The sequence below is a fragment of the Rhincodon typus genome, chromosome 19, assembly GCF_021869965.1.
Source record: "Rhincodon typus isolate 14 chromosome 19, sRhiTyp1.1, whole genome shotgun sequence".
NCBI classification, from domain to species: Eukaryota; Metazoa; Chordata; class Chondrichthyes; order Orectolobiformes; family Rhincodontidae; genus Rhincodon; species Rhincodon typus.
Genome location: NC_063350.1, coordinates 37001971 through 37026841, shown reverse-complemented (window position 1 = coordinate 37026841; position 24871 = coordinate 37001971). Strand labels below are relative to the sequence as shown.

Sequence of the window (24871 nt, the reverse complement as noted above, 5' to 3'; positions counted from 1 at the left end):
AATTCATTGCCAATATTAATGAGGAAATAAAAAGTAGCTTCGGACCAGGTGAGGCTAACCAAATTTCTTTTTCTTTTTCAGCAAAAGTAATATGTGGAGAAGACAGCAGCTTTGGGCTTCGGAGCCAGTGAATAAAAGAATAATAAGTATGGCCTGACAAATGAAAATATTATATGGAAAAATACTGTGGAGCTCTGCTTGATTACCTCTTGAAATCAGCCAGGCAGAATTTCTCCTTGTGAGATTAAATAGGTGGGATGGAACCCATAGAGGATAAATTATTCCTGGTCTGTGAAAGCAGTGAAAGATTAAAAGGCTTTATTTTAAGTCCACATGCGTTCAGTTTAATTTCCACCTTGGAAGGAACTGGAAGAGTGACATGGAGATATGACTGACTTTTCATTCTTTCCTTGAATTTTCCACATTTTATGAGAGCCTTTTAATTCTTAAACCACATGCACTGTAATGAGAAAACAAATCTTATACTAGTCTTGTTCACCATCTGATCTTTTGATCTGAATAAACATTCACAGTCTAAGGAATATCCAGTTAAGAATAAGCTCCAGTTTGCTGGAATTATTGCTTTATCTGTTTGGAATCTTCCTTCAAGTTTTCTGTTTCGTTTCCCTTTTTGTGGCTGAAGATCTTTTTCTCTGCCACCTGGTCTGAATTACTTTACACTGGAATTATTTCAATATTCTAAAACATGATGCTTAAGAAGAGTTTGCAACTCTATAGCTGTAGCTAATGTACCTTATTGTTGTTAATGATGCTCTTGTGATTGAGTTATTCATTCAATCAATTCAGTGATAATGAAATATGTTTTGTTTCAGTGGCACTAGCACTTTTTACTATGCTAATTAGGACAATATGATTGAATATTTAATTTCTTCTTCTTTGTAGAAGAAACTTGAAGGCAAGAAGCTCTATTTCCTATTAACTTGGTGTTATTTTACTCGTCTTCAGGCAACATTTCAATCTCAATTTCTTAAACTTATTATTTGTGTATTGAAGGAGTTACGTTCATGGTCATTGTGCTCCACTCTTTTTGTTTCAGAAACAAAAAGTTTGGAAAATGAAGAATCTCCTTATCCATGTGGCAGACAGACTGATCGTAAAACTGATTGTATCAGTTGTTAAAACAGAAGTTTGATTAAATAAATTGCCAAAAAACAGAATCAACAAAAAAACAAAATGAGGGGAAGAACTCCAAAACACTCAGAGGAAACAGAAGGCACAATGGAGACTAAAACATTTTCACAGTGCAGCTTCCCTAGTAAAGGGTAGGGGTCAAGTAAAGATCAGCCATCTACATTGCTTAAATATTCAGTGTTTAAATATTTATTGCACTCACCCCAGAGTACATGAAAGCTGGAGATAGGAAGGTTCTGAGGACTTAGGTTACTACCAATACAGAATACATTACAACGACAGAGCATGTCTGTACAATGCATAGTACCATCATCTGATGTAATGCATCAAGACTATGCAAATTGAGATTTGGTTAAATTGTTGACTACATTAAATTCCATTATCCCCTTTGGAAATGAAAGGATATAGCTTAACAATTGCCTTCACTCCTATACAATAAATTCCCAATGAATTTCTTTGGAGTATTTCCAAAAGACATCCAGCTGAAAAATGAATGCAAGTTTATTCTTTCTTTTTCCTCTTTTGATCATGTTCCATTGATTTGTCTGATGGTCTGTCTGAACTAAAGGGACAAGTTCAACTTCCATCATAGGTCATGGACTATTTACACAGCAAGCTGCCATATTGTTCCATGATAAATCAAATACATAGAAATAGAACTTCCCAAGGCTGTTCAACAGCTGCAATGTGCCTGGGTTATCCGAGATGAACTATAATGCCAGAGGGATCGATTTATGTGATTCTACACTCTCAGAGCAGGCTTGCTCTGTAGATTGGATACTGGTGGGAAAACAACAGGCAGAAAACAGAATTGTCCAAAGTGTGTCCTGTGTTTTCACAGGGAGATGGGAAACTACATGTAAACTTGTCTAAAGTTACTGTTTCACTTTTAGACTGCTCCAAGTCCTTGCACAATTATATATCAGATACTACTTTATTTCAACATCCAAAATAAAGTATCCTTCTTTAACTCTGACATTAACTTGTAAAGAAAACAAGAGTTATGTGTAAAAATTAGACAAAGGTACTCTTTTTAAAGAAAAGTACTTTTTAACTTATTCAAAAAATCAATCCCTTATACCTGTGAGGCAGCAAAACATATCAAAACATTTAAATGAATCTGCCAAAATGGAGATTACAATGTCTGCATAAAGCCACTTCTTCACACCCTCATAGCGTATTTGTCTGCATTAGGTAACTCTCATGGCTTCACACTTTGTTTGTGTTTATAGAATGTGACTAAACTACATCTCAGAAAGCCAATCAGCCTTCCCGTATTACTCTGATCAGAGAATATTCAACAAACTATAATTGAAGTGAAAAAGTGCTGCCAATAACCTCAATTTAAACAAATCCCTCCTTTGTGTGTAACGCTCTCATTTAGTCAAGTTTTCAACAATATGCTGCAGTTCCATGTTCCTGGAGTTCTGATTTTTCCAAGTTTATAAAAATTAGTTTGCTTAGGCACCATACAATTTGCTTGAATAAGATTTCACATCATGAAATGTGAGACTATTCCATTATTGAATGCTCCCAGTAAGGATTAGTGCAGTGAGTTCTGGATGGGAAATTGAGGGATTGCAAAGCTTGATTTTCAACATATTTAAACTTAAACTCATGAAGGGAATATTGGACTGTGGATTCCTATGCTTTCCAGACTTGGCTTCTCTGTGACTACTACTTCCTACTCCTAACATGAAATTAGCCCTGGATTGAATAGATTGAGGGAAATGAAGTGACATTAGTGATCAGGCATCAGCATTTGAAGAAGAATGTGCTAAATTCTGCTTCTAAATTGACTGCATTATTACTGTTGTGCCATATATGCCAATCTCTAGTTGCACTGGATGCTGCATAGCCTAGCGAGCAATTTTTAAAGGCACCATGTGTTATAGCTGCTATGGTCCCCAAAACTCTCCAGCACACTATATTACCAGCTTGATCTCACACTACCATCTGCGATTGTGATGTCCACTAACAGAAGTGACTTGTCAGTTGGCAAAAGTTCTCCAATTTTAATTTTACAAATGCAGCAATTTGGAGCTGTATATTTCTTTCGTTACATTCTTGATCTTCTTTGTAAAGTGTCACGGGATCTTTTGCAGTCATCTGTTTAGGGCAGATAGCACATTGGTGTAATCCATTATCCAAAAGAGATTGAAGCAATATCCCTTCTGTCCTGTACTGAAAAGAAAATCAGTCCAGCAGTTAAGTTCTGATGTCAAGTTCCATTAAAAAATGTCTATGTGAACTGTGGTAAGAATCTAGTGTTGTCATTTAACTTGCTTATATCTTTAAAATTTTCAGTACATTTTCTTTCATGTTAATAAGGTTAAAAATTGTTCTGCACTGATTTTACTGCAACTTATTCAGGGATTTAGGGCCTTCAATAGTTCCATTGAATTTATCCCATTTTCACATAAGATTATAACCAGAAAAGAATTGCAAAATTACTTTTACTATATTGACAATGAAACTAGATTGTCAAGAGGTGATTAATTGACCTATCTGTCTGGATACTTGGATGGGTTTTACTCAAGTAACTTTTAGGCCTCTATCATCTAAGATGAATGGGTGAGAGCATGTGATCCCTTTGTAAATTGTTAGTTAGGCCTCAGAGCATCCAGTGCAACTGGAGCTGGCATATAAGTCATGGCATTGGTATTGCAATCAATTTAGAAGTAAAATTTAATCCAATTTGAGTTTAATACAATTTTGGCTCTTTAATGTCATGCAGGTACATCCTGGAACAATCCAGTCAGTTCCAGTTCCTTGTTTCAAACTTGTTGTCCTGCAAATATCATCTATTTTTTTGAGATGTCCATCTAATTTCCTTCTGAAATCACTGATTGTTTCCCCTTGCAGCACTCTCATGGATTGCAAGTTCCAGCTCTTTATCATTAGCTGTCTAGAAGGCTCTTCCGCACATTCTCTCTGCATCTCTTGCCCTAAACCAAGATTGTTTATGTAGATCTTGCACTATCAGCTAATGAGTACAATTTCTCATTTTCTACCTTATGACAATTCTGTCATAATCTTGTATACTTCTATCAAATCTCCCTTCAATCGATTTTGCTTCAAAAAAGTGATGAACAGTGAAGTGGGATAGGCATAAATATTTGCCTCATGCCCTGTTTCCTTGTGATAAATTCTATACAATGTAAAATGCATGTATCTTATCCTTAATTGTGTAACTGAAATGAAGAGAGAAGTAACTTTCTTCCTGTTCTACCAATGACACTCTGTTAAGATTATTGAAGTAAGACATAGATTAGCTTACCTTGAAATTTTCTCTCTGAGCCTGTGGCAAAGTGCCTCTCCTCATTTCAGCTCCACCCTGATGACTAAATTGAGATTTGGGATTCGCTCTATGGAAAATAGTAGGCGTTAGCTTCTATTCTATCATTCGGCGGCACAGTGTCTCAATTCATCAATATGTCACCATTCTAACACTTTTGTTTATGTAACAGTGAGTCACTGTCATCAGAAGAAGTCTCCTACGCTTACGAAATTATAAGAACTAATATTTAAAGCTCATTTTACATTATAATGAGATTGCTGTTTCCAGTACGTCACCTCCATCTTCATGTTGGAGAATTTATATTATTTTACAGCTTTAAAATGAACTTTAAATCAAGTAACGAGCTATCAGTGAGACTATTGCATGTCAAACCACCTTCTTGTAAACGAGAACTCAATAAAGATGCACAAGTAAACTAAGGAAGGGAAGGCACAGTTGTGGCTTACATAGAACTTCACTTTAATTCAGATGTATGTTTAAATATCTTGAATATCCAAGAAGTATGAAATGAGATGTTTCTTCAAGGCAAGGCTGACAAATTAATATTATTAGTCTGTTATGCCATCAAGCAATTTCATCGTTAAGAAAGCAGGAACTTACAAGTTGCTTGCAATGATAAACATGTGGGAGGGGATAATTAGACAAAAGCATAATGAGATAATTACAATACAAAAGTTCAATCTCAAAGCCTGTTCCTGCTTTTATAGCTCTTCCCACCTACTCTTTATTACTATATACTATATTAATTCAAGTCTTAGTTTAGATTTTCTAGGGATGGTTTGTCAAGCACAACAACACTGCATAGCGAGAATGTGTAATTGTGCAGCAAACTGCATTTGACACATTAAAGATGAAGATAGTTCTCTAGTTTTCTCTAGGTCTTGCAGATGTGAGTGCACATTCTAGAAGTTATGTTATAACAGATGAATTAAGAAATGCAACTAAAGCTGCACTGTCAGTGCAGAAACTGAATGGCAAATATTCAACTGGAGAGCAAGAAATATTCGTCTCATCTACACATATGAACATTGTCCCATGTATGTTAATGGGAGAAAGTTCACTCTCTGTACTAATCGCCAATTACAAGCTACATTGTTGTTTACATCATTAGAGAAGAAGTAGGCCATTCAGCTCACTAAGTCTTTACCTGCATTCAATAAAATAATGCTAATCTGATAATTCTCAATGCCACTTTTCCGCTTTTTCTCCATAACCCTTGATTTTCTTAAAATGAAAATCTATCTATCTCAACCTTGAGTATACTTAATAACACAACCTCAGCAGCCCTCCGCAATTAAGAATTCCACAGATTACTAACATTGGAGAAGAAATTCCTCCTCATCCCTGTCTTAAATGCTGGCTCCTGACACTGAGATTATGCCCTTTGGTCCTAGACTTTCTCACAAGGGGAAAGAAGTTCTCATCATCTATTCTGTCAAGTCCCCTAAGATTCTAACGTTTCCACAAAGCCACCTGGCATTCCTATGCCAAATGAACGCACACAAGGGAACCGTAGATTGAAGTCGGAAATTGTGGGTTGAATTTTTTTTACCAAGAATCAACTCAGCGTTAATTCTGGGGAGTTTCATGGAAGATCTCTGTCTGGGAGTTCTAGGGAGTTCTGGCATTCAATTCCCTGAAGATCACGTCATTATGTATGACACCGTACGCCCATTATTGTGTTCTTGCCTACAGTGGGCATGCCAGGATTCACTTTACCATATTTCAAATGCAGCTGTGTGCCTGGCCAAGTGCTGTCAGTCTGGAGCTGCTCTTCACGGTTCCTGTTTGTGAAGAATTACCCCGGAGACATCTAAGAAAGGGAAGTCAGCTGCCCACTTTACCAACAGGGGCGTGCAGGTCCTGGTGGGCAGGGTTTGTGCAGAAGAAGACCATTCTCTTTCCCCAGGATTGGCAGAGAAAGCCAAGATGCCAGACTCTGCCAGCTTAGTCCTAAATTGCATTAGGCTGGAGGAATGCCTGACAATTCAGGAAGAAAGTTAATCGCCTTCTTCAGTCATGGAGTGTAAATGCCATCATTTTCTCTCTGCTATCTCACACTCATTCTATCTCTTCTACTGCATCCATCTCACATCAAGGCTTATGGTGTACCACTTTTACTACTTACATGCAACATCATTTTTCACACACTCTTACTACCCCAAAGCCTCCTACAATATTAACCCTGGATGGCCTCTGTCTTGCCTACTCACTCACTCAGGACAGTTCACTACCTTTCTCCCACTTGCACCAATACTAACAGCTGTGACAGCCACTTTTCTCTGAACTCATCCTTCCCTTTGTGTCACCCCAGGAGAAAACAACGTACAATGGTATGGAGCGAGCCAAGACTTGTTGTGGATACCTGACATCCGTCTCCTTATCCCCCAGGAGAGAGGATAGAGACCGCTTATGTAGTGATGCTGAGACATCCAGAACCTTACGTTTACAGCAGGAAAAGTAAGATTCATTACAAAGTGCAGTACTGTTCTCCCATTACAACTGTGAATGTATTCTTAACATGCCCAAGCTTCTAGCCTTATTTTGCAGCATCATTCTCTTTTATCTCCTGCTGGCACCAATGGCATCTGCCCTTCTCTGTCCTATAGAGAACGGCCAGTTAAGATACCTTCTGAAGATGAAGATACAGATCCCTCAGAGAAACCACTTGCAAGTTTGTGTCCTGCGCTCTCCACCAGCTCAGATACTTGCACCTCGGTCGATATGTTCACTGGAGCACAGTCAAGAGCAAATTCTGGTGAGCTCATCATTGCCACATCTCTGCCACTGGTCAAGGAAGAAATCCCCACTGAGGTCACTAGAACCTGTGGGACTACCAGAGACCAAGCACTTACTCAACCCAGGGCAGCAGGAGAATGCTGTCAGCCATTCATAATTTCACTCAAATGTTTAGGCAGATACAGGAAAAGGAGGCAGGATTAATCAAATGCTCTGGGCAAACTTATTCGAAGGTTGGAGGAGCCCACCAATACTGCTTCTGGTATGTAAGTGTGATGGCTGCAATAGAGAGCCAGGTCCAGCACTCTCAGTATCTGCTGGGTATGCACACAGCTCTGTTCTCCATTGTTGTAGATACTGGTGTTCAGCAAATGGAAGGCAATTGGGAACGAGGAACATTGCTCTCACTCCAGCTGCTCCTTCTTCACAAGGAGAAGGATGAAGCCAGGAGGTACCCTTTGGAGGAGAAACTACATACAGGGCTCTCAGATGTCACTTCTCGGGACACTCCAGAAGTGACTGGGCTTTCCAACTCCACCCTGACTTCCAACCTCCACCCTTTCGGTGGTCAGGTTGAAGAGGATGAGCCTGCATTTAGCCAGGACACACTCAGCATCTCTGTGGCTCTCCAGCCACAAATGCCCATAGGGCTGAGCACCCAAAAACTCAAAGTCAACAGGCTCCACTATAGAACAAGTTCCATCCACCCTAGCTGCAGACATCAGGACTGCACCTAGATGTAATGGGAAGAAAAAGAAGAAAAACTTCTCAGGGCACATAGGTGGCATGGGTAACACTTCATTGTCAATATGTGATCACATTTGTAAATATATGTTGACTTTCATCATTACCATGTGTGAGTGACTGTCAGCTGCAGAATGAAAGCAGAGAGGCTGAACATTCTTAGCACTACATGATGTTTTAAGCCTGTCTGAACAATAGCTGTCCTTTTTACGCACCCGTACCAGCATGAAACTTTGTCATGATTCAATAAAGAAGCCATTTCTAACCTCAAGTTATATTAAGCCATCTAGAAATATCAAAGTGTTAGATTGTACTTGCAGTTGGGATTACACAGGGAATACTAGGCTCAGTAGCATTGAAACATTTAGAGTCAGTGAGAGGTGACTTCCCGCAGTTCAGTTCACAAAGAAATCCTTCCAGCTTTGCTGTAGCCAATGCTGCTGCACTGTTGGATACTAAAGGAACTGTTCTGTTTGAAGAATATTCTTATATTCTTACTTGGCACAATGCTGCAGGTTTCTTGGATCCCCATTGTGTATTCCATAGCTTCATTGAATCCTCCAGTTGTTTGGAGTGGAGGTTCCAAGGATCAAGCAGTATCGTCTTTTTGGATGGTATGGTACAAAGCCTCAGACATGATCTGCAGGGAAACCTGATGTTGAGGGGACATCCTGTTGCCTTCTGTGGCCCCACTGGAAGAAGGTGTTGAATTGCAAATATACTGGGCAGTTTGACATGGTTTTCTGACTGCCACCTCTGGGACAGAGTATAGCATCATTGTCCCTCACTCATCTGCATGGCATTTCATGCTGGACAAACAAATTTGCCGTGGCATGAACATGAGAATACAGGGTCTAAGAGCATGAGTAGGCAACTCAGCCCCTTGAGCCCGCTCTGACATTCAACATGGTCATGGCTGTTCTCATCATGACCTCAACTCTACTTTCCTGCCTTGTGTCCATGACCCTTCAACCGATTACAAGTCAAAAGTCTGTCTCGCCTCCTTAAATTTACCCAATATCCCAAAATCTGCCGCAGTCTGGAGCAGTGACTTCCACAGATTCACTACCTTTTGAGAGAAGTAATTCCTCCTGATCTCTGTTTTAAATCTGCCATCCCCTATCCTAAAACTACCACGTCTTGTTCTGGATTATCCAACAAGTGAAAACATCTGCTCACTGTCTATTTTGTCAATCCAATTTAGCATCTAATAAACCTGAATTAGACCACCTCTCATCCTTTAAAACTCTGTGAGCTGCTTGATCTCCCCTTATGAGCCAAGCCCCTCAGTGCTGGAATTAATCAAGTGAACCTTCTCTGAACTGCCTCAAATGAGGGTACCTATGGCCTCAAACTTTGCAATGTGGTTGTCTCCACATCAGCTGGATTTTGACACTGGTACTGGGCTTCAAATTCATGTAACCTTCATCCATTTGTGTAGCAGCCCTTTGTGCAGTAGGCACAGGGATGAAGCAGTTTAGTATGCTTAGTATGCAATTATTTAGCAGTCACAGCATACACAAATAACATTTGAACATAGTCCTCCATACACTGGGACGAGTCAGCCTCTAACAAGGAGGCCAGTAGGATGCCTCTATATGGAGATTGCATATTGTTGCCCTGATTTTGTTGAGCCTTTTGCCACATGAACAGTAGCTGAGATGGTAGTTGTGGCAGCAATAATGATGACCTCTCACCACTACACCTCCTGCTCTGTCCCCAACACCATATCCGAGAAAGACAGCTTGACATATAGGATAACGGTGTGGATGTCTTCTGGTCCGTGGTATAATGTGAGCATGTCCTTCACCTTTTGTACACATGGGACCTTGGAAGATGATCACTAGTTTGGCAGCTAGGATGAATCTTTCCAGCTTGCAAGACATTACCAGCCTTAAAACCATTCATTTGTCATTTTGCATGATTTACTTAGGAATGTTTGGTTCATGATTTTTACTTGGCATGACACGTCAATGTGTGAGGTCACATCCAGAATTTTGTATCTTGGTTGTTTTTACTGTGTATCATGTGGGTATCTGTTTAATGCTATTGCCTATTGGAAGGCTCTCATGGCACAAAAGTGGACCCTCTCTCCCCTAGAATCATACACGTATTCTGCCCACTTCAAGTGTGGTGACAGCCATGTTAATTTCCATTACACATTTGCAACACAGGTCAGGCTTTACGAAGAAATTCACAGGTTCAGCCATTCATTTCAGATGACCTATGAATCTTCATATGCCTTTCTTCCTTATGCTCCCTGTCAGCCCCATTGGCTTTGATCTTCTCCACGTTCTCACCCAACACATTTGCTTAACCACTCATTTACCCAATTTATCCCTTGAGCCCTAGGCATACAGCATTTACCCCCTTCAAGGCCAGGATGGTGCTGACTGTTGATGAAGCCCCTTCCACAGTACCCCTTGCTGTCTCATGTTATATCAACACCCTCCTTTATATGTTGCATTGTCCGCCTTCATAATTATTATTCCCTCTGCCATTTAGTTGAACTTGATGCAATGAGTTTGCTGTTTATGCTGGTGGCACATGGTATAGGGGTAACATTGACGTAGCATCATTCTAACAACATGTCCAACCCTTAACTGAACACTGCTGACTACCATGACACGCTTCTTGGCTTTTTGTCCATGCTAAGCAACAAGGTAATGCAGAAGTACTATGAGACTTTCAGTTCTGAATGATGCAGTAAAGTACAAAAAGCAAGCCAGAGATTGTGTGAGCATCCAAGAAGGCACAAAGTGAGTGAGCACTAGGAGAGAAAGCAAGGAACCCTGAGATGCTTCCTGTTGTGATGCATGAGGCAAGTGCCTATTCCTGCAAGCAAAGTAGCCTGGCTGCAGCATTATAATAAAAGCTGTTGGAGTGCTCCAAAGTGCAGCACTGAAGTGGAGAACTGTATTCTAAGTGGATTGGAGATGTGGTGGGCCTGGACCATGTCAGATGCCAATCTCCATGGCTGGTGGTGCAGGTGGTCACTGTCTCTGGAGTATAACCTGAGATGTTGAGGACTACTGTGCAAGATGGAAGCTCAGGTAAAAAATTAGTGACCTGGAGTTGAAAGGTACCCATTCTGACTTTTGGATCAGAAGTTGTCATCATCTATTTTCTTTCTGGTTTGTAGGAGAATGGAAACTACATATCAATGAGATGAAATTAGGGATTAATGTCATGTAGATACATGCAAATGGATGCAAATAAGCCTCTTACTGGTCAGTATGATGAGATTATTGTTTCACCATTCAAAACCTGATCCTGACTGATACGCCATTGACCACACGTTCAGGGATTGGGAAAATTCCACCTTGGGTTCATATCAAAGAGCCAAATCATGACCACAAACTCATATCATCTCTATCAAGATGAAAGCAATTTGTTGCTTAGTACCAGCTCCTATCTTACAGAGTCATAGAGCCATACAGCACAGAAACAGACCGTTCAGTCCAACCAGTCCATGCTGACCATAATCTCAAAGTAAACTAGTCTTACCTGCCTGTGTTTGGCCCATATCCCTCCAAACATTTCTTATAGTCTTTTAAAGGTTGTAACTGTACCCACATCCACCACTTCCTCTTGAAGCTCATTCCACACATCAACCACTCTGTGTAAAAAAAATTGCCCTTCACATTCACTCTTTCTCCTCTCAACTTAAAAGTATGCCCCCTAGTCTTGAAAACGCCAGCCTAGGGAAAAGACACCCACTATTCACTTTATCTATACCCCTCATGATTTTATAAACTTCTAAAAGGTCAATCCTCAACCTCTACACTCCAGTGAAAAAAGTCCCAGTCTACCCAGCCTCTCCCTATAAGTCAAACCCTCCAGTCCCAGCAACATCCTGGTAAATCTTTTCTGAACTCTTAATAACACCCTTCCTGTAACAAGGTGATCTGTTGGATGAAAACTCAAAGTGGAACATGAGATGCTTGATAGCGAGCAAACCAGGAGGACAGTGACTATGGGAATATAATTCTTCTTCTGACGAGTGACTTTGATGTTGATCATCCTCCTCAGTGAGCTGATCACGTAGAACCATAGCCTCAAGTTTGCAAATCTCAGTGCTTTCATCAAGAGTGTTCATATCTTAAAGATTATTTCCTGAAATTCTGGAATTCCCTCTGTAAGGGCTTTATGGGTCAACCCACAGCATGTAGACTGCAGCTGTTTAAGAAGGCAGCTCACCACCACCTTTTCAAAGACAACTAAGGATGGGCAGTAAATGCTGGCCAGCCAGCAGTGTTCACATACAACAAGTGAATAAAAGAAAAGAAACAAGTCCAGGTTGCACATGAGGAAGGCATAAAGCAATAACTAGTGCACATTAGTGTAGCATTCAATTGCCTAGCTCTTTGTTCTTGGTGTGTGTGTGTGAGTGAACTGTATTTTGTGTGTTATTCTGAGAAAAGAGCAACTAAAAGCAAACAGTAAGGCCTGATTTTTGCTCCCAGGTTGGAAGTGCAGAATTGAAAAAATTTCTGGTTCTGCAAACCCAATCTGGGACAAGTGCTGCAGATGTTTGTGAGTTTTGTTCTGGTGGCTAGATTTTATTTCCACTATGGAAAAAATACAGATGCTGCGAGGTGTTGAGATGGCCTGGCTGAAAGGGTTGCCTTAGTGCACCAGCTTTTTTGTTAAAGGTATAAAAATGAAAACAAAAGGGTTCCTCTCCTCACCCCTCTCATCCCCACTTACCCCCCCATGCCTCATTCATACCACCTCATTCTACTACACAACCCTCCCATATCCTCCATGCCATTCAACCATGCCCTTTGGCCCTCATACCCTTTATGCTGATCCAGTCCTTCCAACAGACCCACAAAACTTAATAAATCCAATGCCAGTTTACTGCTAAAAATGCGTCATGGCACCATGGGAAAATATCAGAATCCATTCAAAGATGAGATAAAGTTATTATTTGTCTTGTAGAAGTCAGTGTTAAGAAAAATGGTCTCATTGATTAAAATCCATTGACTACGATTAATTTGCTTTCATCCCATATAACTCAGAGTTTATCAAAAAGTTGTGCTGACAAACAAAATGAAAAATGACAGGCACCCCACTGTGATAATTGCATAATCAGTCATGCAGCACTAATCCTGTAATGGTAATATCCAGGCATATGTCAACAGATAGAATGAAATAGCAAGCAATTTTTTTTTTGTATAGTTTTTTTTAATTCAAATATTTAAAGGGCAGTTGATTTGCCTTGTCAGCACATCAGCTCTGTTGAAAGGTTCTTATGACATCCTTGCTGACAGCTCCTTTTAATTGTTCTATTCCAAAGAACTTGACTATTCCAATGAGATTATGCAATGCTAATGCACATTCATGCCACATTTAAAAATCCCAAAGATCACCTTACTTCTAAAGAGTAGCTTACGTCTCTGACAGGTCACCTTTCCTCCCCCAAATGTGTCCTAGAACAGAGTTGTCGTACTTCTCCATTGGAATCTGGCAGCTTTAGACCTTCTCTTAAACAGGTCTAAAGTGCCAAGGTCGTGTATTGGATATTCCATCAGTGAAAGTCAGATCAGCCTGCAGCAGGTGCTCTTTAACATGTGTGTCTGGGGTTTGGAAGCAGGGCTTCCAGATTCAGTCCACCAGAATCATCTTTGTAATGTTGGAGAGACTCTCAGTCTTTACAAAATTTCAGGTTTGTGGCTGTTGCAGTTGTTTAAGAAACCCACAAAATAAAGGTCCTGCATGCATAGGACGTGTGTGCCATCTTTGTACTTTACCAAGACATAAAGCACTCCTTTCAGCACAATAATTCATAAACCACAGACAAACATCCCCTGAATCTACACACCTCTAAAGGATGTAGACCCAGCTGGGTGAGCACGTCTAGTTGGCCGAAGTGTTTTCAAATGAGAGTCAATCTCTCCACCAGACCACCTTCACAAAGAGTTATATTTCATGATTTTCATTTTTTAAAAAATAATTATTCACAGGATGTGGGCATCATTGGCACAGCCAGCATTTATTGACCCAAGGGCAGTTATGAGTTAACTGCATTACTGTGGGTCAGGAGTCACCTGGTAAGTATAGCATATTTCCTTCCCTAAAAGACATTAGTTTACTAGATGGGTTTTTATGACAATCGACAATGGGTAATAGCTGCCATTAGACTAGCTTATTTATTTAAGATTCTTTTTGTATTGAATTCAAACATTAGCACCAGCAATGTTGGGATTTGAACTCATGTCACCAGAATATCAACCTGGGATTCTGGATTACTAGACCTGTGATATTACCACAACATCACTGCTTTCCCACCTTGAACCATAGTCTGCATGAGGGAAGTTTTTGAAAGATAGGGTTAAGAGGTCTTCCTCATGTTCTAAATGCTAAGCAATTTCCCCCCACTCCTACCTTCCTCATGTTCCCTCAAGGCCAATCGTACGTTATATTCCACACTTGTGCCCCCCCATGGTCACATGTCCCTGTGCCAAATTGTATACCCCATCCACCCTGCCATGTCTCCTTATTTCCTCCATGCCAAGATACAGTCCTTTCATGCTTATTTGTCTGCCATAGACCCTATAGAACTAATGAAGTCTATAATGATGATTTAGTACAGGAAAAAATACTTTAAAAAGTCATTGGTAATTTTACACTTCCCTTAAAAAAATCCTTTTAATTCGGGGATTTGAAACGTGGATCATTCAGCCCCTTCAAACCATCAATAACAGTAACTTCAAGAACCTGAACATCTCTATATCATGTAAATATACATTATGCAATCAACAGAATAGACCAGAGGGCCAGAGCTTCTAATCAAACAATATTTTCCTTGGGGCTCAGCTGTTTCAACAATTTAACAGATGTCTAAACTCTCAACCAAGATTGCATAATTAACTTCCCATACCAGTGCAATGAAGATCTCATCTCTGCGGAAACTTTCTCCTAAGGCCGACTGCAAAGCCACAAATTTTCCTGAGTCATGTTACCTGCCTTAAGGGTAAAAATCCAGACCCTTTTCTCTGTAGCGGCTGTTAGTTCCATTCCACAAATGGCTATCTATTTCTCCATGAATTCATCTATATTGATACAAATCTGTTTTTTTTTGCATTCACATAACATACCTTTTAATGTGAACATCTTACCCCTTTTTCTTGATATTACCTTATTCACCATTGCACTATTATCACTAAACTCCCTGTTCCTTTCTGTTACACTGCTGATCTTTTACTCAAGTCATTACACTGCTCTATGATTTTAACTTTCCTTTTCAGAATTAGAATTCACCTGTCACCTGTCACCTGAAACTTCTCCCAACACCTTTTTTTAAGTTTGAACCTCCAACTACAAACCTAACTATTTGACTCACTCATACGATGGTCCCAGCTCAGTTTCATTAGAGTTTTCCCAACAAAATTGCTCCTTTTCTAGCCTGTAGCCTTGCCACTGAAACTTCTGTATACCACACCACTCTTTGATGTCATTGATGTGATGGACACAGGCATTAGGAGGGTTTCTGTGTAAGACTGGTACAAAAAGGAGTACTTAAAATATTTTACAAAATACTTAGGATTCATATGGGTTGACATAACAACATTTTTTATCTGGAGGTGGTGAATAGAATTAAATGAAAGTTGTGTAAAGCAAAAACAAACACAGATAGGTAGAGGATAGTGGTGACAGATGGAGACTAGAGATAACAAGGTGAAGAGCTGGATGAACACAGCAGGCCAAGCAGCATCAGAGGAGCAGGAAAGCTGACGTTTCGGTCCTAGACCCTTTAATTGTTTGGGCAAGGAGCAAAAGTTCACAGGCCTTTCTGGTGAGGGTTGGAAGTTTAGGTGGTCTGCAAGTTCCTAGTGGAAAGGGAAGCCAGAACTTTGTCGATTTGCAGAATACATCAGAAAAAGTAATTACAGTTCAAAAGTATTTTACAGGCTGTGAAACAGTTTAGGATGTTCTGTGCTCTTTAAAATGCTATCAAAATCCAAATACTTTATTTGTTACTTACCACCATCCAACAAAAATCCAACTTCAATGTCTGTTTTACAAAAAAAAAGCAATAAACAAAATTCTGCTTAATTAACATTTTACAAGCACTTAATCAGGAAATGTTTTTTGTATTGGTGAAAATAAATTACATTCCACAACTACAGGAAAGCTGCTTTAGTAATTTCAACAGAGACAAGTTCAGGAAGTCAACAGTCCGAGAACAGCTGCTCACTGGTTGGTTGAAGGGTGAAGAGTTGAGGGGAAATGTTACAGATGTATCTCTGACTCTCCCCATATATGTAGCAAGCATGTCTTTGGGAATGCACAGCTGATGCAGCGAATTTGCTTTCTGTTTAAATGTTATATTTTGAGCTTTCTTTTCATGCTTGCTGTCAAGTTAATAGCTCTGTGGCAGCTTCCAGAAAGAGACCAAGTTACTCATAAACTGAACGGGTGCCATTACCCACCACCATGTACAGGACAGAGTGGCTAGGTTTATCATTTCCACCATATTAAATAAAACACTTCCTTGAAATATATCAAGGGATAAACAAAAATGCCCATCACATTCTCCTGTCACCTTAAAAAGGAAAATCAAACAATGCTGTCAGACCAGTATATCTCAGCTAAAGTATTTCCATTTAAGCAAAATAATACACAGAAGTGAAAAGATACAGCAGGATAAGCATCAGAATACTTACAAACAATAGAATAAGATTCAATTTACAAGGAATTAATATACCTGTTTTGGCTGTCTCCTACTGTCTCTGACAGTTTCTGAAAGACAACAGGTCATTTGGCAGGAGCAGACCAGATTATCTATGTTCTTTTTTTAAGATTCATTTTTATTCCCACACATATATATTTGAATTAATTCACAGAATTTTCAGAAATACCTTCACTCATATTACAGCTGATAAATTTGAAGTAAAATGATCAATTGATCAATCTTGTCCCAGAAAATAATGTCTGAACATTATTTCCTCCGTGCATTTTGCATAACGGAGTTTTGATTGATTCAGTAAACATCTGACATATAGTTGCTTATGTCACTGGCTGCAAATCCCATTCATCAGCATTTCAAACTCTATGCTCAAGCCATCAAATGAGTAATGCCGTGCAGTTTTGAACGAGTTGAGTTAAAATGGAAGCTGTCTTTCACCATCAAACTTTAAGCGGGAGACTGGATCACAATTGCTTTTGAGGCTTGAACTGGATTGTTTTATCTGTAAAATGATGAACATACTGAGGCTTTGTTCTAAATGCTAATGAAATTACACACCTTCTTGAACAGATAAGCACCCGGATGTCACCATTGGTACAAGTCAAAAGCAGCATAATGATTACTTCAATAGTTTCACGTAAGAAAAAATTCAGAAAGCCACTTCCCTAGAGATGACATTGGAGACAATGGAAGTGCTAACTATGGCAAAAGTATTGAGAGTTCAAGGAGGAGAAAGACACATAAAAGGACACAGAGTAAAATCTTATAGGGACCTGAGTGACATGGGCTACTGTGAGATTTGTGCAGTATTGTATAGAGAAGTTGGAAAATCCTATCTCCATGTCAAGAGCATCCCACTGATGCTTTTATACATTTTCTGAGCTGTGAGGCAAGTTTCTCACAGGCAAAGAGAGTGACCTATTAAAGGGATTTTAGCTTGGCAAACATCTTATTATAGGCACTGCTCACCTCATTAATATTCAGTTTCCTATCTTAGCAAACACATGAAGCAACATAGGTGCTGAGAATACTCACCATGGAAGTCAGGTCAGATACCTGGTGACTTCAGTTTGCACTTACTCAGAGAGTTGAGATGTCATATTGCGGCAGTACAGGACATTGTGAGGTCACTTTTAAAATACTGCATACAATCCTGGTCATTCTTCCAAAGAAAAGATGTTAAACTTGAGACGATGCAGAAAAAAATGACAAAGATGTTGCCGGAATTGGAAGGTTTGAGCTATAGGGGGAGGTTGAATAGGCTGGGAATTTTTTCCCTGGAATGTCAGAGGCTGAGGAGTGACCTTATAGAGGTTTATAAAATCATGAGGGGCACGGATAGGGTGAAAAGCAAAAGTCTTTTTCCTAGGGTGGGGCAAATCCAAAACAAGAGGTCATAGGTTTAAGTTGAGAGGGGAAATATATAAAAAGGACATGAGGGGTAACTTTTCCACACAGAGGGTGGTGCATGTATGGAGCAAACTCCCAGAGGAAGTGGTGGAGGCTGGTACAATTATGACATTTAAAATGCACCAGGATGGGTATATGAATAGGGAGAGTTTAGAGAGATATGGGTCAAATATTGGCAAATGGGATTAGGTAAGATTGGGATGTCTGGTTGGCATGGAAGATTTGGACCGAAGGGTCTGTTTCCATGCTCTATGACTCTGACCCTATCAGTCTATGTTGGACACTGGGCACCAACATCTCAGGGAATGCTCCATGAGCACTTTCTACATTCATGCCATATCCACTGACATTGGCGCTCTATATGTAACAGCATCTAAGAAACCTCATGGCACATTTCCAATCTACTTACGAGATGCTTCTGCACTATAATGCTACACTTCAGGCTCCACCTGCAGATATCATTGTAATGCTGCAGCAAGAACACTGTGCACTCAGGGACACCCAGCTCATGACTGGACCAGGCTGCATCACTGGCCTGTTCACTTATTGTCAAAGCACTCACTGACTCTGGATGCTGGCAGAATCCCTGGCTTGCATTGCCTTGCCTTGCTGCTGTGCATTTCCCTCTCAGCCAGAGATACACATTAGCAAACACATCAAACAAGCCAGAAGTTCAGAATACTTAACATGGAAGACAGAGCAGGTAGACATTACTTCTGTATTGCCTTACCATTTAACAAAGACACAAAGCCAGGAAGCTTGTCATGGTTATCAGTAGACCTGGGTCATTTCAAAGCCTTCCCTCAGGGGGGCCTGGCACCATAAGTCAGGGCAGTTTCTGATATCTATCCAGGGACTTAGTCAGGGTCAGTTGGCCATTCAGTGACAGGATGCCCTCCACAAAAAGAATGAAGATTCTTGACTCTTTCTGCCCTACAGGAGGCAGGTTTGCTCTTGGAGTGAGAGTGAGGCAGGAATAAAAGTTTTATGCAGGGGGTTGAGGTGCCCAAACAATGAGTAGGCAGCACAGAGGATATGCAGGGTTTAGGGCATCAGAGTTGGGGTGGGCAACAGTGAATGGCAGATGAAACTGCAGTAATAGTGAGAGTCGTAGAGCTTGTGTCTTCACACTGCAGCTGAGATAGAGAGATAAAGAAGATGGTGGCACTTACCCTTGTGCAGTGGTAAATTTCATTGACCTTCTTCCGACAGTGCTGGGCATTCTTCCAGATGGCAAAAATTGTTCTAACCTGGGTAGCAACCTCAGTCCAAACTGGCATGGTCTGGTGTCACGGCCTCCTGTACTGGCATCTTAGAAGAGGAAGTCTCGGCTGTGCTCATACGGTCCAGCAGCACCTCCAAGACACTGTCTGCAAAATAGGTCTTTAGTTTCCCCATTTTTGCTGTGTCTGGGGCATGTGTCTTGTACTACAGTTTTGTCTGGGCTTTTAAAGATTACCCTAGTGGCAGGAATGGCGGTCAATTCCAGGATAGCCAATGAACGGTGAGTAGTTCTGGGGACAGCGCATAATAAGATAGAAACAAAAACAGAAATTACTGGCGAAACTCAGCAGGTCTGGCAGCACCTGTGAGGAGAAAGCACAGTTAAACTTTCGAATCAAGTGACTCTTCATCAGAACACAGTTCTTTGTTATATTTTAGCACAATAAAATAGAATCAGTCCACACATAAAAAAAGAAAACTAGAGGGAACACTGCGCAAACCATGCTGAGATAAGAAAAGTTTTAGGAATCTATAGACGAATTCGCTACGTCAAGAAAAAAGTCCTAATTGGGACTATTAAAAATCAATATATCTATTTTCATTTAATCAGGGTGCATCTTGAGAGAAGTAATGTGAAATTGAAATGGCAGGCAACTGGAATTTCAGTGTTACTCTAATGGAGAGAGTGGAGGTATTCCACAAGCCAGTCACCCAGTCTGCAATTAATACTGTAGAGGACATCACATTGTGAGTCACGATTATGGTATACTACATTGAAAGAAGTACAAGCAAAACACAACTTCACCTGGAATGTGTGTTTGGGGCTTTTTTTGGGATGGTAGGGAGGGAAGTGATCAAAGGGCAAGTGTTACACTTTCTGTAATTGCTCATGAATGTGCGGTGAGTGCAAGGGGAGGGTGGTGGGCCTTAGCAAGTGTTCAGAGCAATGGAGGAGTGGACCAGATAGTCACGAAGGGAACAGTCGCTGTGATCTCAATAAAACATCTTGCTGTCCTGTGCTTGCTACAATGTTCCAAAAAAACTTACGCAAGCTGGAGGAACAACAACTTAGTTTCTATTCAAGCACTTTACAATCTGTAAACATGCTGTGCGAATCCTGTGGTGCAATGGTAATGCCCCTGCCTCTGAGCCAGGAGACCTGAGTTCAAATCTCACCTGCTCCAGAGAGGTGTTGCAAAATCTCTGAATTGATTGATTTGGGGGAAAAATATCAAGGGCCGACTGCAAGCCTTTCACTTGAAGGTGCTGCCAACACCAGTGGCTGCTGTGGAGATAGACTCCTGGTGCCTGGTCCCTCATGACCTATCTAGGCCATCCTCAACTGCAATGGGGCAGGAGTTTTCTTCGCCACCTGGCAGCTGTGACTGTTTTAGATGGAGACACATACATACGTAAACACTTTCAGGGCAGCACGGCGGCTCAGTGGTTAGCACTGCTACCTCACAGCACCAGGGGCCCAGGTTCGATTCCACCCTCAGGTGACTGTCTGTGTGGAGTTTGCAAATTCTCTGCGTGGGTTTCCTCCGGGTGCTCTGGTTTCCTCCCACAGTCCAAAGATGTGCAGGTTAGGTGGATTGGCCATGCTAAATTTCCCATAGGGTTCAGGGATGTGTAGATTAAGTGGGTTTTAGTGGGATGAGTCTGGGTGGGATGCTCTGAGGGTTGGTGTGGACTTGTTGGGCCGAAGGGCATGTTTCCACACTGTAGGGGTTCTATGAATATTAACTTTAACAACTTTCCTCTCCTGACACCCCCAGCTCCACCCCTGTGGACCCTAACTTGGCTGTGTCTTATTGGCTTTACTCTCAGCAAAATAGATGTATTTTCTCCTTTCATACCATGATTTATACCTATCATTAACACCTACTTTACATCTCTATCTTTAGTTTACTGTGATTAACACATCCATTGTTCTTTTGCTCTGGGCACCCTCTTCATCTTTCCCACTCACTCCTGCTCTCCTTCTGTCAACAGCACATGAAACATTGTTTTCCAATCTCTTTCCGTTCTGAATGAGAGTCATTTCTTTGTGGGCATTGATGACAAGGCAAGCATTTAATGCCCATTGCTAATTGCTCAGAAAGCAGTTAAGATTCAATCGTATTGCTGTGCTTTTGGAGTCACTGAAGGCCAGACCAGGTAAGGATAGCAAACCTCCTTCTGTAAAGGACATTAATGAACCACTAATCAACAAATCAGTAGTGGGTGGTCATCTTTTTAATTCCACATTTGCTTTTAAATTTAAATTTCACTGTCTGCCATGGTGGGATTTGAACCTATATACTCACATTAGCCTGGGGTTCTGGATTACTTGTGTAGAGGCATTGCCACTATGCCACTGCCTCCCCTTGTTATCTTGACAAAAGCTGTCAATTCACAAATTTAAAATTCCAATTTCAGCAAATGAAGTAAGAAGAAGGGTCTAGGCCCGAAACGTCAGCCTTCCTGCTCCTCTGATGCTGCTTGGCCTGCTGTGTTCATCCAGCTCTACGCCTTGGTATCTCAAATAACCAGGTGACCTGCTTTTGGTTATGGCAGTGACTTTGTTCTTTACGCTGCGCCATTGAAATGTTTTTATATTCACCTAAACAGATTGGTTTAAAGGAGAATACCTCTAACAGTTCAGTATAATCTCAAGTCCTGCATAAGTTGCTACCTCAGATAGAGAGTGCTGAGTTTTGCTGTCAGCAGTGAAGCAACAGCGCTCATCATTGACCTCAGGTTTAATGATCTCTGTGGTTTGGTTTGCCCTTTTTCTACTGCTCGCCAAATGTATCTCGTGGCATGTTATAGCAGCAATATACACACAGAAGCACGCATGTGTGCCCACTAAACTAGAACAAAGAGCAATACATCAGAGGAACAGGCTCTTCGGCCCACCAAGCCTGTAATTTCACATGATGCTTTTCTAAACTAAAAACCTTTTGCCCTGTCGCGATCCATATTCCTCTATCCCCTGCCTATTCATGATTCTGTCATGATACTTCTTAAACATTACAATTGCATCTGCTTCTACCACCTCCACATTCCAGGCACTGATAACCAACTGTGTAAAAAAAATTGTCTTTCACATCTCCTTTAAACTTACCCTAAAGCTATGTCCCCTAGTAATTGACATTTCTAACTAGATAGTACCCTTGGTAGGACCAGGAGAAGACGGTGAATCAGCCACTCTACAAACCCTCCTTTGGTTGCAGCAAAAATTTGTGCTGTTTTCAGCATGTGTTTACAAACCCTGCCAAGTAAAATGTAATTACTAGTTTACCAAAATAAAATACGGAGATAATTGCAAATTTTATTTTCTATGTGAAAGAAAAACATTTTTCTATCTGGTAACCCTACTAAAGTAATAAAGACATGGTTCAAACATACACACACAGGTACAAAGTTGAAAAGGAATAATATCCAGTTTAAAAGAATGATTAAAAAAATACAGTTTAAAGTTGTAAGGGTGTCATTTAAGGTTTTAACCTGAGACCATGATTGTTTAATTGATGACTTGAATCCTCAGCAGCGGTGAGTATTTCAATTGTCCTTTGAGTTCTCTGGGTCCTGGTGTTCATTTTCAGTTTGTGTTGTGACTGGGCACTTCCTTTTTGGGATACTGAGAGAAAGGGCTTTTTCCAGCTCCATTGAGTCACACATCCACCTCCTCCAGGCTTTTCCAAAAGCAGCTCCCTGAAATATAGCTGGTTTTGTATTTCAATGTGTGAGATTCTTATTTCCAAATTTGACAATGGTAGGCAATTACTTGCATCTCCAATATGTAAAACATATCATACAGGTGTAAATCAAATAGGGGATGAAAGTTTCTTCAGACTAGTTTCAGTATCTCTTGATAAAGTTGTTAACTTTAGCTCAAAAGACTTTGTTTATTCCACAATGGTTTCATAAAGCTTGGCTAATTTGTGTGGTCAGATGATTGCTGTAGCTATTTAAGTCACACTTGTCTTTTTAAAAATTGTTTTAGTCCATGAAGGTCCCAGGTATAAAAAAATCAGGTGACGGAATTTGAAAATCAATAGTTCATTTACATATCCTGTGAATGAATAAAAAAAGTTCTGACATCCATTTCAAATTGAATTACTGAGAGCTTGCTAGACTTCATACAGTATCTACATTGTTTTTCAGAGGGGTGATGTGGCCTCAAATGGCCTACTTCCCCGCTGTAGGGATTCTAAGATTCTGTCACTGTCGAAATAAATGGAGGATTTTGGCTCCAAATGATCAGATCCCTCACTGCAGTCTATACCCCTCATGATTTTATAAACCTCTATAAGGTCACCCCTGAATCTCCTACGCTCCAGTGAAAATAGTTCCAGCCTATCCAGCTTCTCCTTGTAACTCAAACCCTTCACTTTTGTGACATAATGCAGTTCTAACTTAAATATTTCGGCCATGAAAGAAACTGAGTAAGATTACAGTAAGATAAAAGCTAATGTATCAAAACTACCAAAGTTTAAGAACATATTATTTAAAAAATCAAAATAACCATAATGGAAAAAACATGATATCCCATAAACATAAAATTAGTTTTTCATAGCCTATAAAGATATTCATGAGTAATTATGAAATTAGCATATTGTTAAAAACATCTCAATCAATAAGACATGATATTTTCATGGGCTTTTACAATGACTCTAAAAGCGTATAAATGGAGGGTCTTGTTAACAGGTAGGTTTTGGAACTTGTGAATTTTCACTCAAACCATGCACTCCATGTACCACTGCCAGTTTCAAGAGTAATAGTGCAGAATGTGACAGTTTCACCATTGTTACCATCACAATCTTCGGATCTATGCCCTCAGGAGTCGTATGTAGATGTTGACATGGAAGTAAGAATGGAACTAAACGAACCAAGTTAATATGATAAATTAGTTTTGCCTTAATGCTCTTTCAGACCAAATTGCATTTGTAATACCACTGCCAATATAAACAAAATATAGCCTGGAGAAAACACAAAACAAGCCATGGAGCAGGAATTCACATGGGCTAACTTTGACATAAATATGGCCCCCAAGGCTGAGTTCAATGGAATGCACTTATTTCAGCAATTTGCTCTGGAAAGTGAAATTAATATTTTCTTGGGATTACTTCATAAACATACAGAAAGTTAACTGTAATTTGTGAATTGAAAGTGTGTTTTTCAGCAAACATTTAGTAAGATGCTTGTTCAGTCTTGTATTTCTGTAGATGTGGCACTGAAAAATAACAGAAACCCAGAGAAAGGTCTCTGGAATATTACTGAATAATGATAACAATCCTCCATTTGGACTGATAACTGGGGTTTCAGTGACCTCTGTACTTTAAATCAGAAACTTCTGATAACCATTAGACATATATCTGCACAAGTAAACAGTAGACCTCTCTAACAGCATTGAAGAGAATTTTCTTTTACAAATTATCAACTAGTTCATTTGCTTCAATCTGAAAATATTTCAAAACCTCTACTTTGTATCAGACAAACAAACATGTTACAAGATGAGCCATCACTAATATTCCCTGTCTTTTTGGGTGAAGCAGAATTAAAACCTTATCCTGAATGAGGATTGAAGGTCTTTTGATGTTTGAAGGCACACAGATTGC

The 24871-nt window shown here is 40.1% G+C and overlaps 1 long non-coding RNA gene across 1 annotated transcript; it reads right to left on the bottom strand.

Moving 5' to 3' along the window:
* Window positions 1–1294: 1294 nt before the first annotated feature.
* Window positions 1295–16072, bottom strand: LOC125485459. Its single transcript, XR_007264180.1, has 3 exons — window positions 15927–16072; window positions 4433–4520; window positions 1295–3336 (listed from the first exon to the last, which is right to left on the bottom strand). It is a non-coding gene; the product is annotated as an uncharacterized LOC125485459 (long non-coding RNA).
* Window positions 16073–24871: the final 8799 nt, after the last annotated feature.